At 31.8% G+C, this 12027-nt stretch overlaps 2 long non-coding RNA genes across 2 annotated transcripts; both read left to right on the forward strand.

Annotated features, from left to right (window-relative positions):
• Positions 1-380: 380 nt before the first annotated feature.
• Positions 381-2307, forward strand: LOC136271556 (uncharacterized). Its single transcript, XR_010709470.1, has 3 exons — positions 381-480; positions 1696-1731; positions 2130-2307. It is a non-coding gene; the product is annotated as an uncharacterized lncRNA (long non-coding RNA).
• A 1-nt stretch (position 2308) lies between these two features.
• LOC117682470 (uncharacterized) lies at positions 2309-6807 on the forward strand. The gene is made up of 3 exons (XR_010709471.1): positions 2309-2334; positions 3305-3368; positions 5222-6807. It is a non-coding gene; the product is annotated as an uncharacterized lncRNA (long non-coding RNA).
• Positions 6808-12027: the final 5220 nt, after the last annotated feature.

Genomic DNA, 12027 nt, shown 5'->3' on the forward strand with positions numbered 1-12027 from the left:
AAAATGGAGCAATTCACAGTTTAAAGGTATGTTCAACATGCACTTGTATAATTATGTATGTATATAATTATATTATCTTGTACCTGTCAAACAATTAAAGTTTTTTTTTGATTCTGTAGAAAATAGAGTTGAGCCTTGGATAATATAAATAATAATTTTCTAAACATACCTAAATACATTTAAAAAAAAAAGACTTTTATTGTAAGTTGTTAACTTATTATATTGCATTATTTCTATTGGAGACAAAGACAAATTTTTTAATTCATTGTGAAGTGTCAGCTGCATGGACACAATGATAAAAGAATGCTAGCAGTCATATGAAACACGCACACATAAATATAAATTCTAATTTGTAGATTGAAAGTTTTTGTGAACAGAATTAATTTAGGTTAGCAGCATAGAAAAATCACTGCATGCAGACCTTTCAACTCTGGAAAAGAAACCTTGGGCACCCAAGACCTTGTTGAGGCCAGGGGCAAGGTATGTGCATTAAATATGTATGGGTTCCTATGTGTAAAAATAATCATAAGAGAAAACTGCTATTTGTAAACTGAAAGGTTCAGAAAGGTTTCTGGCAAAGCTATACCATTCAGTCAAGTTTTTGTTAACTTTCAGAAGGGCAAAGGTTTATCCTAGGCCTAAAAAAAAATTGTTTGTGTCCGCTTTCCCGACCGACCCTTGCTTTTACCCGCCGACTCAAAACTTTTTTAAAGGATTTTTGATGGAAAAACGTTTATTGTTGTTTTTATCCGATTTGGAAAAAAATTACTCAAAATTTTGGTCACAAAAATGCTTGAAGCAGTTACTCTTCTCAAATCAGTGTAACTCAAACGTTTTGTTTCAAAATGGCTATATGTTTCCATGTGTTATAGATTTTACTAATGCTCTCATCGTTGTCAGAGGAAGTATCTGATATATAATATCATTTTTTTGTTTTCTTAAGACCAGCTTAATAGTCAGGAATGATATTAAAGTATTTCTCATATTATACCATTCAGCAGTCTCAGTATCTAACCGGCATGTATAAATATTGCAATATTATAGAAAAAAAAATATTTGAAAATAATTAAAAAAAAATTTTGACCGACCGACCCTGTACTTTTTTTCAGCATGAAAGCGGAAACAAACATTTTTTTTTATAGGCCCTATGAATTTGATTTATGATATATATTATTTGGGTTAATCATCGGGCAGTTACCTTGGATCTGAAAATTTTGAATTAAGATATGCAAATAAATAATTATGTATGTATATAAATTAGTTTTAAATTACATACATTTTTATTCCACTACTTATCGGTAGTACATGTACTCTAAGCTTGTACGTTAATTTGTGAACCATGAAATGATTGTGTTAACAATTTTCTGTCTGTATAAATAGATGATGTATGCATAAAACAAGGAAGTTGAATCATCTGAAAATTCTTATTTGGGACAGTGATAATAGTTAAAGTGAAAATTTACCTAAAAAAATTAGAAAAGAGAGAGATACGATGCACTACAGTATACATCCACTCCCTGATTTGATATTTAAAATAAAACAATTTGTAATGAATAAATAAAGGTCATGTACATGAAGCATTGTATCATATTAATGTACAAATTCCCGTGCTTGTGCGGAATATCATCTATGTTATTAAATAGAAATTAAATTTGATTTCAATATTTAATCAATATATTTTTTTATCAATTGCAGAAATAGCAAGCAGTCTACCTGACCTGCATGAAAAATGTAAGTTAATTTTTTAAACTTTATATTGATCATGATATTTGACATGTTTGATATAAGGGAAAAAAATATAGAGATAAAAATACAGTCCATCTTGCCCAGTGAGGTTATATTTTAACATTGAAATGCTTTCTTAGGTCAGTATATCCTTCCAACTATTTTTAGAATCGGTAGGACAAGAAAGTAGTGCCTTTAAGCAAAATAGTTCCTATACTTGCAGAGTGTATAAGCATATATTGGGACATTTTAAATCAGAATGCTTGATACATGTCAGAAAAGAGGATTAGCAATTTAAAAAGCAAGTGTCATAATTAAATTATCATTTGAAGGAAAGAATTGAAATTGATGTACTGCACCCTTTCCAAAACTGTGAAATTCACTACATTGCATTTTCAATACAGACACATTTTGCCGGGAAACGAATCTGACTTCACATTACGAAATTTTAACAAGAGAGAGGCAATTTGATGAGCTTTCATTCAAGAGGTCCTTTGTTGCTGAACGAAAATTAAGGCTTTGGAGCTATGAACCTGAACGTTAACATTACCGCCTCAGATGGAAATGCATTAGTGGACAATACCAATACCAATATTGAGCTCTATGCTGGTAAGGTATATTCCTTGTTTATTTGCAATTATTATGATAAACATGCATTTCTCTGTTGTACATCTTCTCAATTATGTGAACAACCTAAATTTCCAACAAGTTCAATCATTTAAATAACTCATTCTATAAGAAAAAATCCATCACAACCCCCACCCCACCCCTCCCACCCCCATCCCCTTTGGGATTTTCAGAAAACCAATTTAATGAATGAAAGAAATTCTGATTTTGACCCAAATGTAATTTATTTTGAGTTTTCATATTTAAAAAAATAAAAAATATCGCATTTGTTTTTTAGTGCGATCATTTCAAGCGAGTAAAAGTGAACGTAGATAAGTAGAAAGTTTCTAGTGAAGAAAAAATACTTCATTTAAGCAGTGTCTAGCTATCTACATGTAATATTAGTTTGCATTGTAAGGGAGTTGCATTTAATGCCTGGTAGGTTCCAATTCTATGTTTATGATTATAGATGTGCATTAAATTTGCGTAAACAAATCTGCCATGTATGTGAAATGACTATGTAGATGTACGTATGCACACTTTAATATGTGAAAGCCTACCATGTTGCTTAGTACTTAATCCATAAAACCTATCCTTGTTAATCATAATCAAAATATTAAATGAACTTATCTGTAATCATTTTATGTAGATAACTACCTGTATTTATCTATTCATACTTTTGAAACAATAGATTAATTTTTGGGGGTGGGGGTTGATATTGAATGTTTGAAGGGGGGAGTGTAGGTGTAGGTTTTTAGGTTGTACACATGTGTTGTGCATGGAGATGTTACAGTAGTTGTTTGTTGTCTAGCTGTTCTCTCTCTCTTTCTCTCTCTCTCTCTCTCTCTCTCTCTCTCTCTCTCTCTCTCTCTCTGTGAGTTTTAAATATATGGCTGATTGTGACATGAAAATGCAAATGTTGGGGATAGTGTTTGATACATGTAGAATTAAATTCAAAAAATTTTCATTTTAGATACCTTGTAAATTGAATTGGAACTTCATCAAAGATTAAAACACAACATTGAGACACACTAGATGTAAGTAAAATTTATTTATGTAACAATGATGTCTACCGGGTAATTACACTTGTCCAAGTTTGAAAGAAGGAACCTGTAAAAACTATATATTCAGTATCTGACTTGCAGATAATTACTGGGAAACTTTATATTGATCATACATATTTCACAGACTTAGTAGGTATTTTTATTCTTTTAGATTTTAAGCTCTAGTTAACTGACTCTTTTCCATAGGATATGTTTTTATATAAATGTTACCATGGTTATCATATAGAAGAGTAAGAGAAACCTCCTTATTAGCAAGTTCCTTTTCCTTATGACATATCGTTATAATGGGTTAAGTAAATGTGGTGCGTTTCTTCTGAAACTAGGGTTAAATAAAGTTCAGCAAATATTACAATATATGTTTTTTAAGAACATCAAATGCTAATGAACTAGATGTTGTTTAATTAAATTTTGACTGGACAGTTTCTTCAGATGTAATTCGTGTGTATCAATGCTGCAAAATCCATGATTATGTATTGATTTTTTCCCAATTTGGAATCATGGTTCTGTATGGTGTCTGGAATGAATATGTATAAGCTTAGAGTTGTAAATAACCACAATGACTGTTTCATATTGGGTATATACCTCTAACTATTTTTAGAATCGGTAGGACAAGAAAGTAGTGCCTTTAAGGAGGTTGCATGGCACCTAAAATAATAGTAATGTCAATCATCCGAAAACCACTTCGATATAAAGATGGGGACCTAAAATGTTCATTGATTTTATTTGTGATCCATGTCACATGCCATTTTTTTGGAAATATAAGGCCCCAAACAGAAATGATTATTTTCCTGAAATTTTTGCTAAAATTTGACATGGAAATTGATAATTTGAAGAAATCAAACAAATATTTATAGTTTGAACTATTATTTAGCTATGATTTTAATACGGTTTGAAGTTGAACACATGTAGTGACTATAAAAGTAAAATCTAAGTCAAAGTTTAAAAATTCTTGCTTTACTGGTGGCTTCAAAGTCCAGTACATAATGAACACAACAACAGATGTTACAAAATTTTGAAGTAATCAAATTATAATGCAAATAAAAAAATTATAGTAAATTGTCATCTTTCCAAAACTTTGCATACAAATAGACATACATTTAATGTCTCATTTAAAAGTAAAACAAGTAGGGGTCACATCTCAAAAATTTGAGATAAAGCATGAAAGAAATAAGCTAATTTTAGGCCAAAATTGGAGTTAATTTTTTCTTAACTTCTATGAAATATAAGCTAAATATGCCAAAATATACCGATAGAAATATCAAAATATTGTTTAAATATGTTTTTAGAACATTATGAATATATCGTAATACACAAAATATCTAGAAGTTTGGTCTGCGCTGAAAATTAGGAAGCTAAAGTAACAGTACTCTAAAACTAGTGAGTTATGAAAATTCCATGTTATTCCAAATTATGGAAATGTTCATTTAGTTCTTGAAAACCTTCCACCACAAAATATAGTCCCTTACTAAAATGTAATTTTGGTAAAACAATTTTATTCAATAAAGTTTATTATGCATTGTAAAATATGAATATACCACTAGAATTAATATGTGATGCAGAATTTTCAGACTAGAGGTGACCCAAAATGGCTACCCAAAACCTAAGGAGCGAACCTCTTTAAGCAAAATAGTTGCTAAATTGCAGAGTGTATATACATTTATTGGGACATTTAAAATCAGAATGCTTGACACATGTTAGAAAAAAGGATTTGCAATTTTAGAAGCAAGTGTCATAATTGAATTATCATTTGAAGGAAAGAATTGAAATTGTTTGACGTACACCCTTTCCAAAACTGTCAAATTTAATACTTTTACTTTCATTTTCAGAGTTTTTCAGTACAGACTTCACACCATAAGATTTTAACAAGAAAGAGGCAATTTGATGAGCTTTCATTCAAGAGGTCCCTCTTTGCTGAACGAAAAATAGGGCCGGAGCTATGAACCGGAACGTTTACATTACTGCCTAAGGAAAATGCATCAGTGGACCAGAACGTTTACATTACCGCCTATGGAAAATGCATCAGTGGACTATACTCAGGCGTTTCATGTGGATACGAAGGTAGCGAGCATTGCAGGAAAAATACACGGCTAGTGTTAGAAAGCGTTTAATGGGGTTTACCATCAGAAAAATCTGGTAATTGAAGTGGTGAAATGACGGGCGGCTGCCAAAAGGGTGCCCCTTTGGCTGGACAACTCATACAGTTTTCGAGATATAAAGGTTTTTTGTTTTGCAGATCAATTGTATATATAATCGAGATATGCATTATTGCTAGGATTTTAACTTTTGTAAATTTTTGCAAAAAGTACCCACTTTTGAACTCGTCATTTGCTTATAAGGTACATCTTTTGTGCAAATAACTCCTCCCAACAGTTTTGAAGATAGGGATATCTTAATTTTGCAGATTAATTGTACAATCTCAACCCCCATAAACTTGAAATGATGACCAAATATCTTAAAAACAAATGGGATCCCCACCCCTAAACAATAAATATTCTTGTTCATTGTGTAGGTCATTACCTTAGAGGGTGGTTATGAAGATAAACATTTACAATTTTCTTCAATACAGAATGTTGATACAGGAAAAACATTCAATATTTTCATATTATATATTATATATAGCAACAAGAGTAAAATGGTCAAACAAACGGAAACGGAAGTAAGGGAATATTTTTCAGACTGTTGCACATCAAATACACTCCCATGAATGAAAATGTGCCCAAGACTTGCAGAATGTAACTAAAAGTGCGGAAGAATATTGTGGAAAAGGATATGGGACACCATAAAGAAAAAATATTGAATGACCTTAAAAGAGTTAAAAAGTAATAAATTTGCTAAGATTTGCACTTTTGATTGAGTTATGTCTTAGTGTACAGGAATTGTTAATAATATATGTGTGTGCTCATAGAAAAGAACATCATGCATATGCATTGTAATACCAGTAAATATCGTATTGAAATTGTTGATCATGTTAAGATTTTCAAAGTTTATGATGAGTTACAGTGTGTCTAATTCCACACATACAAAATTCTCTGTCACTGTTTTAAGGGGAAAAAAACCAAATTGTACCAGTATGAACATTTTTTGAATATTTTTGGATGTGTATTTTTTATGAGTCAGCCAATGACTGTTGAATATTTAAACTTTCTCTGCATTTTTGTATGCAAGCTGAATATTATGCCAGTTTAAAGGTCTATGGAATGGTCTGTTTGATCTTCTTAACCATACATGTAAGATGTCTGACAATCTTTCTGTAAGACTTGATAAATTCGTGTACATGCATATGCATTTGTGTATATTTCATATTTGATGATAATTGTTGAAATTGTTGATAAAGTTGAGATTTTCAAAGTTTATGATAGTTATGTAAATTGATCAATTTTGAGTTTATGATCATAAATTGTTGTTTAAAGTTCCTTTAAGTTGTTGTTTTTCACTTTCCTTAATGATGCTCAATTTTCGTTGAATTTATGGGTGCCTCTTATCCACAAATTAACTTCGTCCATGGATAAATAATTAAGGGTTATAAATAACGTCCCCGCAAACTTGTAAAATTTAAGCAATCCACGAATTTTAATGATTTCACAGTATAGTTGATGCATTTAAAGATAAAGTTATCAAAAACTTGAGTGTGTTAAAAATTTTAAATCAAAGTACTGAAGTAATGACGGAAGTTAATTTTATTGATTGTTGTTTATCTTAAAATCAACGATGTGTAATTTTGTATGGTAAGTATAATATGTAGTTTCATAGCTGTATTCAAATAATTTCGCACATTTTTCTACTATGAATTATCGGGCTTTTCCAAGCTATAGACGGAAAACCCCACGTGAATCATGTTGTGTAATATTTAAGAATAGATTTAACGCCATCAAACTCTACCATGCATTATGTATCAGTAATTGAAATATATCTTCAAAATTGCATCCCAGCAATATTGAACTTTGGCGAAGGAATACATACGACTACAAAAAATATCTAAATTGTTTGTACCATTTAAAATCTGACTATTTTCAAGGTATTTATAAATAAGTTTCTGTGAAAAACAATAGTTCGGAATACATTACAACAAAATTATTAATTATTTCCAAGTACTAAGTCTTGTCAGCAGTGATGATGTGTGCATAGGTCCGAACACTGTTTCAATTTCCGTTTGCCATAGTAACTGCATAGGAGAGTTGATTAAAATCAACTCACAAAAATTACTCGAAGGAAAAGCATACATGACTGCAAGTATAAATACCGCATAAAGGGATTTTTTTACGTGTCAAAAATTTGTGAAAATGGGAGAGATATGTAATATTTTTAATTTGCGTCAGTCATTTCTTGCATTTTGAAAAGTTTCTAAAAGAAAAGAATATGGGATATTATTTCTGTGAGTTTAAAAAATTAAAATATAAAAGTGGTCGCGAAAATTACCTGTAGATCATTGCAAAAATTACCGTATATGCGGTATTGCATACATGTTGCAAAGACAGCACTTTAATTAACTCAGATGTTTCCCTGAATTACTTTGTTGGTTAAAATTGCACATTTCTGTATTACCCAGTAAGCCACAGACTTTTCCATGCTTTATTGGGTAGATGTTATAAGGAATAAACCCAAAAAAGCATGGACAAGTCTCTGACTTAATGGGTAATGGATACTAGTATAGGTATTTACCCCCCAAAACAGTGACAGTGTTTTACTTACTGTTTACATATTGGGTTATTATAAGAACAATACCCAGGAAAGCATGGGGAAGTGTAAGACTTATAAGGTATAACCAAACAAATGATGGACACGTCTGTGACTTATAGGGTATTACCCAACAAAGCATGGGCAAGTCTGTGACTTATAGGGTATTACCCAACGAAACATGGACAAGTCTGTGACTTGTAGGGTATTACCCAACAAAACATGGACAAGTCTGTGACTTATAGGGTATTACCCAACAAAACTTAGACAAGTCTGTGACTAATAGGGTATTACCCAACAAAACATGGACAAGTCTGTGACTTATAGGGTACTACCCAACAAAACATGCACAGGTCTGTGACTTATAGGGTATTACCCAACAAAACTTGGACAAGTCTGTGACTTATAGGGTATTACCCAATGAAACATGGACAATGATCAATGCTTACTTGGGTAATACCCTATAGGTCACTTTATATGGTAATCCCCATATCTATGACCTAGTAGCCCCCCCCCCCCACTTTCTTTAATGTTCCTAATCAAATAAATTCCTATACTAGATTAAAACAAAGTAGGTCACAGGCCTGTTCGTTCTAATTTGAGTATTACTTTGTTGGGGTACTGTAATAATAGACTTTAAAAAATTACTATTTTATGCTTTGTAAATTATTAAAAAAAATTCATGAACTAAATTAAAAATATTTATTTTAATAATTTTATATCAAAAATGCATGGTAATATCTAGAATTATGTACCCAAGATGTTGATGGACATTTGTTGATACCCAATACATCTGCAAAGAAATTTAACCCAATAAATGTATTCTCGTGTGAAACCATATCATGTACCCAATAATGATACCCAATAAAGTTTTGGACACTAAGTACCCAATATATGTCTTAATGTGTGTCTGTACGGACAGACGGACGACGGACAAAATGTGATCAGAATAGCTCACTTGAGCTTTCAGCTCAGGTGAGCTAAAAAAGCATTCTGAATAAAATTCTGAATACAGAAGCTACTATGCAGTTGCCAGTTGCTGTTTAAATTATGTCATATAATGACTACAGTAGTATCTGGTCTAAAATGTTTCATTTTATATTTGAAGCAATGTTATTTTCATTTTGATTCAATTATTGTTTGTTGAACAATGGCAAAACTTATCAACAATAAGTGTGTTTCACCCCCCCCCCTCCCCAATCAACCTCTTTTTCAAGAACTTAGACCTGGATTTCCCACAAATTACTACAGTAAATTATAAACATCCAACACATGTATAAGTTAATGGTGAAAATAATCAATTTCAAAGCAATACCTTGCGTTCACATCGTCCAGTTGGTCAAAACATTCACCCGAATCACCAAACAGAGGATGCAACTAATCACCGGAAACATTGACTTTGTATGCTGTCAATGCTGAAAAAGAAAAACGTGAAAGATTTCATTTTCTGGATTTAATTAATAATTTTTTTTTAATATTTACGTTACATTTAGAGTTTGTAAATTGTCTAATGTGCGAAAGATTCATTGTTCGTCTTGTTTACCAACCAAGCATTCATATATTAGGGACGTTTATATAATTATATATGTGTATACCCTGGATAATCTTGATTATCATGCATATAAAGTTGGTTAATGGTTAACTTGGTCAAAACGTATATTTTAAAGAGATACGGTAATAAAACTTAAAATGCCGAACCAAGTTTGAAAAAATGACGCCATCTTGATTTGATGGCGCGAGATCTCGTTTACAAATGAGAGATAAATTAGAGCCTTGAAAATGTTATTGGGAGTATCTATATTGTGAATTAAGTTACCTTGACATGAGTTCTTCGTTCCTGCATTATCTCCTTGTTGTAGAGGCTATTAATGCTTCTCAATTCTCCATTTTACAACAGCACCTTCTTGTCCATTTTAACCTTCGCTCAGAATCATAAAGTGCCCCAATACTGACCAATCAGAACCCGCTAAATCTTGGAAAAGTGCATCTTGGGATAGTTTAAAATGAATAATGTTTAATCAAAATTATCATTTTTTACCGAATAGTATACATTTTACATGTTTATTTATTTTAAATAAAAATTGTCGGAGTCAGTATTTCCTGGTTAAATACGACAAAGTATTTGGCGTGTGTTTGTTACAATTGTATTTGTAACACGTGATTAAAAAAAATGGCCGACCGTTTCTTTACAAATGTCTAATGAATTAAACAAATTCTAATGAGACATATGTATCAGATTTTGTCTTTAACTATATTTTATTTACATGTACTGATGATTTTGCCAAACTAAATATGATAGAGCCATATATAGTTTACTGACAAGTTAGTCTTGACTTGTCCAATTTTCTCTGCGATTCTAAGCACGGTCATATTCTTATTCAAAATATAGAGGTGTGAAAATATTATGTTCATCACAGAGCAGGTTCTGCATGAACACACAGAAATCACAAATATAATTAGATGCCAATCAATTAACGGGGTCCGATTAACAGCGTTCACCCGTACGGTGAATTTACAACTACGATGAATTGATGGCAATTATTTTACAGTTACACATGTGCACTGATTGGTCATACGATGAACAGTACGTTAAGAATACTTATGAAATTAAAATAGAAACGCGTTAAACAAGCCGGGAAGTAAGACGTACAGGTCGGACTGATATATAAACAAAATATAAGATTAATTATTTGGTATACTTTCTACATCAAATGTATACGAATGTATAATCAAATTTTAAAAATGGGATTAAAATCACGTGCACCACATGGCTAGTGCTGGATTTTAAACTGATTTTGTAATATAACGTATAACTTCAGTAAAATTATAAATAATGCTTATTATATCTTATAACAGAAACATGTGCATGTTTCATAAACATGTATCAATATCTGTGTTTACAGTACAGAAAGTAAATACAAAGTATAGAAATGCACGAATCACATAGGCGTCGAACCAGGGGGGGGGGCGGCTTGGGTTAGTGCAAAGTTAGACTTAACCATTACGCACATACCCCCCCCCCCCACCACTTTTCCTCGCCGGAAATGTAATTGTTCCTAAATTTACCTTGAAAGATTGAGAAGTTGGAGTAATAGGTATACTAGCAGCCCCCCCCCCCTCCACGGATTAGGAATTTCCTGATTTTGGGGAAAAAAATTTGGGTAGGGAAATTTTTTTACGGAAGTATATAGTATAGATATACCCCCCCCCCCCACGGATTAAGATTTTCATGATTTTGGGAATTAAGGTTTTTCCTCAATATTTCTGAGGATTAGTCTAGCCCCCCCCCCCCCCCCCCACTTTCAATTTGCTTCCGACGCCAGTGAATCATGATACAGTCATACATGTAGTAAAGTCTGATATGCATGTAAATAATTAAACAATTATTATATTAGACTCAAACTCCAAGTGGGTTTTACTTGTTATTATCAACTGTAGAATTAAAAAAAAAAATTCCTGTGTACATGTGTTGGCGTGGTATTAAAAAAGAAATGAATTAGCTCTAAACTTCCAGGACTAAGGTTGTACGAATATTTGGTATGATTTGTAAAAATTTACAACGACTTTACCTTAATTTGTTTGCTTCATTAGTTACTGTACCTAAAGGTTCATTCATATGATAACTAAAGGATTTAAGAAGGAGTCTTACAAAATAGGTATATTAATTTATTGAGTGTATTAAGTAAAACACTTCTTCATACACTCTTTGCGATATACAACTAGCTAGATTTTTTTTACTAAATAATTATAATTTACTTATCAGTTTTACTAACTCAGGTACACACAAATTGAAAAAAAATCCTGCCGGGCTCCAGTTATAAACTCACGCTTCGTTCTGTGTATATGTTATGTAACAGTCTTTTGTTCACTACTGACAGAAAAAACCCTGCAATCCACACAGAATATACAGGAAAATCACAGAGGAGGTCACCTGGACAAAGAATGTATACACATGTAT

The sequence above is a fragment of the Magallana gigas genome, chromosome 9, assembly GCF_963853765.1.
Source record: "Magallana gigas chromosome 9, xbMagGiga1.1, whole genome shotgun sequence".
Taxonomy (NCBI): Eukaryota; Metazoa; Mollusca; class Bivalvia; order Ostreida; family Ostreidae; genus Magallana; species Magallana gigas.